Genomic DNA, 7,040 nt, shown 5'->3' on the forward strand with positions numbered 1-7,040 from the left:
CAAAAGGAAATTTCAATTCATATTCAGATGACAATATCACGGTGAGAAATGAAAGATTGTTTTAATAGATGATGAGACAAATGTTTGATTTTTTCATTAGACATTTATTTATTTTATTATACACGTTATACTAAATTTATTTTAAACTCAACCTTATTCACTTTACCGTGTCATTCTATTGTTTGGTGTGAAAGTTTCACTTTATAATTGTGTGTTTTATTAATTTTAATTTTACTTTTGTTGTTTTTCTAATTACTATTATAACTATAATTATAATTTTACATAAATATTTAATTTTAAAAATAAATTATTATTGTTTGTTATTATAACTTTATAATTGTTTAGTTTATTTACAACTCCAAAGTAATTAATTACATTAGAAGTTCAATGTTGATCGAATATGATGACGAGGATGATAGATTGAAGAAAAAGAAAAAGAAGATCAAGATAGAATTTGATGAAAATAATGATATATTGAAGCAGAAGATTAATATAAAAAATTAAAATATAAATATACTTTTGTGTTTTTTTAGACTATTTTTTAGTAGTACGTCGACTATCCTAACAGGTTATGCCACTGTCTGCTCAGAAAACTTGTCATGTTTAAGTTAGCAAATATTGATAATAAAAATCCTTCAACTTTGGAACTTCGCACTTTGGCCCAGTATCCAACGAAGAAGAACTTCGAGCCAATCTTGACCTTCTTAAGGAAACACGAGAATAAGAAAAAATTAGATTAGTCACAAAGAACCAATAAGTAGCAAGCTATTATAATATGAAACTAAGGAACAAACAATTCCAAGTTGGAGATTTGGTAATGCAAAATGCAGAAGCAAGCATCCCCTAGGCACGAAAAGGTAAAACGACCCCCAATTGGAAGGGTACATTTAAAGTGGTTAAGAAGCTGCAATTCGGAGCTTACAAACTAGCAAACTCGAAAGGTAAAATTGTCCCAAGAATATGGAATGCTAGGCATCTCAAAATGATTATGTATAACGTGATTTCAAACCGCATTTTGTAATGAAAGTGGAGAACTATCATGTGACTAAGTTTAATAGCAAATGAACTACTAAACTGTTAAGGCACTTAGAAAAATTCACAAGTTATAAAGCAAACACCCTAGGAGGTAAACTAGTCACTAAGTTTAATAGTAGATGAATTGCTATCCTCTTAAGGCACTTAGACAAATTCATATGTTATAAAGCAGACATTTCAAAAGGTAAATTACTCACTAAGTTTGCTAGCAGATAAACTGCTAGCCTTTTAAGACGCTCAGCAAAATTCACAAGTTATAAAACAGACACTCCAAGAGATAAACTATTCACTATGTTTAATAGCAGATGAACTACTAGCCACTCAAGGCGCTTAGCAAAATTCAAAAGTTATAAAATAGACACCCTAAAAGGTAAACTGCTCGGTAAGTTTAATAGTAAGTGATGTAAGTAGAAACCCCAAAAGATAAATGCGCATAAAATATGATAAAAAAAAATTAATATGACTTTGTGCAATAAAGGTTAAAAGACAAAGATAATTACAAATAACAAACAATCCTTTAGAACAAACTTTTAAGCAAATAACATAGTTCATACAGAAGTTCAAAAGAAAACCAAAAAAAAAAATTCATGAATGCTTATTAGTAGTATCACTCTCATCTATGGCAATAGGGGGATCATTTACTTCACAAGTAGTGTGAGTCTCTACCCCATCACAAATCCCACTCTGCACCTCATCCTTATGCTGCAGCTCTTCTCCTCTACTGAAAGACACTCTAGTTTAAAGAATGCTAGCAATGAGATAAAGCCTGTCCTGCGTAGCTTCACAAAATATGGTAAACTCCTCTTCTAAAAGGTTTGTAGCGTTAATACCTAACCCACTCTTCATAGCCCCCGACAAGCAGCAAATATCACTCCTTCCAAGTTTAAGGCCTGTTTAACACTTAGACAATGACCAAAATACTATCTCTAAAAGTTTCTCAATAGTTAGAGTAGCTCAAGATAGTTTCTTATGCCCTCTCCAAAGAATCTTAACATTTGAGCAACTTTTGACTCTTCACTGACAACTTCTCACCTCTATGGTTGCACTTTTCACCTTGAGTGGCTAACTGCACTTTTTAATTTAAGCTCAATATCCTCTTTCTCCTTAAGCATATTTTGAAGATGTCGAATTCAAGAAGCAACTTCTTGATACTTCTTTTCTACATCATCCTTCTTAGTATCTAATTCCACCTTCTCATCGTATAATAATTTCTTCTCCTCCATCAAATAAGCCACTTTTCCACAAGTAATTATAGCTTCACTTTGAGCATTTGAGCTCTTTTCTCGTACTTAAATAGCCACAAGCTCCAAATGGGTTTTGCAGCTTCCACAGAGTGAATCCACTTTCCAACTCTGCACCAAATTATTGAATCTAGTGCCCTAAATGTAGTATATTCGCTTGTAAACTTGTAACTTTTTCGAACAAATTAGTTAATAAAATTATTCTTGAGTCACATTAATATATTTTGTATATTTTCCTCAATGATTTTCACATGCAAAACAAAATGGAAGCAAATATTAGCTCACTGGTTGTCTAATATTTAACTAATACTAAGCGGTATTACGTGGTCAGATCGTAATACTGAAAGATAACTTATATTAGTAGATGAACCTAAACATGCCCTTGGTCTAATCGGAAATGAGCAAATCGATTAAAAGACTAATATATCATGTAACAATCCGTTTTTAGTGAAACTAGAACAATGGTTTTGGAACCATAAATCTGAGTCTGGAAGGAAATTTATTTTAATATTATTTAATGATCTGTATTATGATAGGAACATTGTATGAAAAATTCGTAAAGAAATTTTACAGATTACATGTTTAATTTAATAGAAAAGACCAAAGTGCATAAAGTGCAAAAGTTGGATTCTAGCAACTATAGGTAGCAACTAGCTATGGAATTCAAAATTGGAGGTCCTTACAGGGCAAATAGACTATTAAGATGAGTTAGTAGATAAGTATGATGATTCATCAATGGAAAATTAAATAAAGAAAATGAATAAATTGGAAAGATGAAATAATAAAAGATGATATTTTAATTAAATAAGAAAATATCATCATTTTCATCATCTTTCTCAAATAAAAAGACATGGAAACCCTAGTTTTGAGAGCTTGAAGTTAGCAAGCTTACTTGGCTCAATTGGATGAGTATTCTTATCTCATTTTTAGTAATTTTCATTTTTTCGAGATCGTAATAGCTTAATCTAGCTATCTCGAGGATTAATTTGTAAAGTTATCAAAGTACTAGGGTTTTTCCATGGATGAGTATGCATGAATTATGAATTTTTATGGTAGAAAATAAAAGGTTGTTGATAGATAAACAACTTTTGTAAAAAGAATTTTAATGAAATTATGATTTAGGGACTAAATTAAAAATATGTTATATTTATGGAAAAATTCTAATTTTTGTGAGATACATGGACTGTTATTGTAAAATGTAAAAATTGACTAGACTTGGAATAATGATTAAATTGCATGAATTTTATTTTCCGAGCCTAGGGATGAAATCGAAATTAATTAAAAGTTTAGGGGTAAAATGATAATTTTACCTAAGATGTGAAATGGACTAAATTGAATATGAATTGTATTGAATTGATGTTAAATTCATTCGTATAGATCCGGATAGATCAAAAATGGAGTTAGATCATGGAAAAGAAAAAGTGTCAGATTAGTAGATTTTGCGTACACAAACAATTGTCGAGGTAAGTTCGTGTAACTAAATTATGTATATTTATATGTTTGAATTGAATGTTGTATATATGTGAATTTTCTAAATTCCGTATGTATGAAATTGATCACATATTCGATAAAACCTGATATATAATAAGTCTCGTTTGGATAAATGAGATTCGATGGATACAGGGTTCCCGAATTTGTTGTGGTCTTGCATATGTTGAGGACACACCACAGTTCGAAAGAGCGTCCCGTTATTAGCTCTAATGAGTATTCTGATATATGGCCCTCTCGAGCTTCCCGTTATATGGTTCTTGTGAGCTTCTCGTTAATAGCTCTTCTGAGCATCCTGATTAGTTGTGATTCTACATATGTTGTAGACACACCACAACTCTTATGAGCGTCCTGATTAAAGGCTCTCCGGAGCTTCTCGATATGCTTGAACTTCTCGATATATGGATATCTAGAGCTTTCTGATTAATAGCTCTTCGGAGCTACCTGTTATTGGCTCACATGAGCTTCCTGATTATGGCTCTAATGAGCTTCTCGTTATACAGCCCAAACAAGCTTCCCGTTACATGGCTCACATGAGCTTCTCGTTATATGGCTCGAGAGAGAGCTTCCCGTTTATGTGGTCATATGAGCATTCCCCGAATATGAATTGACAGTTTACAGTTTTGTACACTTCATGTGTACTACCCTTGTATCCATCGATATTTTATTTGATTCAACGAGTAAAGTTCCAATATAAGATTATATGAATTCAAGATGAATTATTATGAGAAATACTTGAAATACAAAGATATGATATGTACATGTTCATAGACACTTGAAGTGATAAATACATGTATGTGGAAATTGAATATTGATGAGATCATTCATGTTTCTTGGTATTTATGTGAATTACATAACTAACAAGCTTGATGTGGATATGTGTTTAGGCAATTAAATATGAATTAATTGGTAAGTTAATTTCCTGTTATACGAACTTACTAAGCATTAAAAGATTACTCTGTTTTATTTCATCTATTTTATAGTAACCTGGAAGCTTGTTAAGGTTGGAAGCTGGTCAGAGCCATATCACACTATCAATCGCCCTTTTTCAGCATATTTATTAATTCAAATTTAGTATAATGGCATGTATAGGTTAATTTGGCCATTGATGGCATGTAAATGTTTTGTTGTGATTAGCCAGTTGAATGGCTTATGTTTGATACATTTTGATATATATAATTATATAGCCTTATCGCTGTTAACATGTGTTTTGGTCTAATTGATTGATGGTTAACTAAAAGGCAAATTGTAACATGGTTTGAATTGGTATAGTTGGTACAGATATGAATATATATGTAAGTGATAAAATTGTTAAGTATGGATACTTGGTTATATATGATGATATGATATGCATAAGACTTGGTTTGGGCTTGATTCAAATGTTTTATATTGGTTTAGGAATGTATTTAAGTGTTATTGTAGGTGGAAGACAAGTTTGGGTGAGAAATATGACTAGTAAATGGCCTTATTTTGTCCGCACGGGCAGAGACACGGGCGTGTGTCTCAGCCGTGTGTGACACACGGCCTAGCACATGGGTGTATGTTTTGGTCGTGTGTCCTCTGCATCTTAAAAATTTCAAAACAGAATGCTTAAAATTGATCATAGGGCCTGGCACATGGGCGTGTGGTTTAGCCGTGTGACATCTACACCTATTTAATGCAAATTTTCATGTTCACACGACCTAGCACACGAGCATGTAGCTTGGCCGTATGACTCAAGTCAGAGAGTTACACGGGTATGCACACTGGCTGAGACACGACCATGTGCCCTATTTCGAATACCCACACGGCTCGAGACACAGGCACGTGTCTCCTGTACCTTGGAAAAATTTTGAGATTTTGTGAAAAATTCTCTGAGTACCCTGTTTAGTCTCGACTCGTTTCTAATGTATGTTTTGGGCCTCGAGGGCTCATATAAAGGACTTTATGAATAATATCTTACATGAATGTTAAATAATATGAAATGTCTGTATTTGATTTATTTATTTCGGTAATGCTCTGTAACCCTGTTCCAGATACAGATATGGGTTAGGGGTGTTACATGTCGTCTATCAAGTCTAATTAGGGTGATGTTTTGTCGTAGGCATCAGAGCTGGTAACTCCTAGAAGATAAAGACATAGTTGTGACTGATTGGACTGGCAGTACAACAGATAAGGCACAAGTAGAATAGATCCTAAATCCGTTTATATATTATTCACTTTTGACGTTCATAGTATGGCATACATTAATCCTAAGTGGATAATGGACAATGTATGCGTGATTTACATACTTTGATGTAAGTAAAAGCCTGAGTTTGAATAGATAAAGAACCAAAACCTAGTGCATTGAGTATACGACTTCTCCAGTATACAGCATCATTCACAATAGTGGAATTCATAACTCACGACATGAGTAAACGATATCCTCTCATTTGCATTACATGATAGATTAAAAGTAAAAGTAGTTACGAGTCATTTGTCTTTGTGATGAACGATTTAATTACTATATGATAGTAATTAACTTTTCATGAAAGAAAATGTAACATAAGCAACACTGATGTTAGTAGTAGAGGTAGTTATAACAGTGCTCAAACTAGAAATAGTAGCAGTGTTACTAAGTTGGAGAAATAGTAGTAGGAACCACTATGAAACTACTAAAATTGGCAAAAGTAGTAGTTGCAACACCACTTGAATGAGCAGCCACCTCACCTGCAAGAAATCAATAAAAACAAGTTAACTATCAAGAAATAGTAATGAACAATAATATAAGCTAAAACACAAAACGTACTATAACTTAGCATGCCTAAAGGATGGTCCTTCACATACTTATTAAACCACTCTTGTCTCCCTTAGGCACACCCCCTTAACTTAAAGATATCATACCAATGTTCAGAGGAAGGAGTTCCTTTTCGTCTGAAGACAACACAATAAGGAAATCATCTTCAATAGTCACCCCCTCACTTGTAACAGTTATGTCCTCTACTTGTGAAATCACTCCAACACCTCTTACATCACATGGAAGATCATCATTAGTACACACATAAGCACAAACAAAGATAGGCTCGGAACTATCCTCATTATTAATAAACTCTTTACTACTAGGAAATTCTATCTCCCTAGTTTCAAGAATCCCCCTATTCTTATTGGCCTCCACCCCATCAGAACCAACTCTCCCTCTACACTACACTAAAGGCTCTACATATTCTAAAGGCTTCTATGAAGGCTCCTTACGAGTAGGTACTAAAGTGCCAATAATGTCATTAGTCAAGGGTGATACTAAAGTGCCCGTGGCCTTAG

The sequence above is a fragment of the Gossypium arboreum genome, chromosome 7, assembly GCF_025698485.1.
Source record: "Gossypium arboreum isolate Shixiya-1 chromosome 7, ASM2569848v2, whole genome shotgun sequence".
NCBI lineage: Eukaryota > Viridiplantae > Streptophyta > Magnoliopsida > Malvales > Malvaceae > Gossypium > Gossypium arboreum.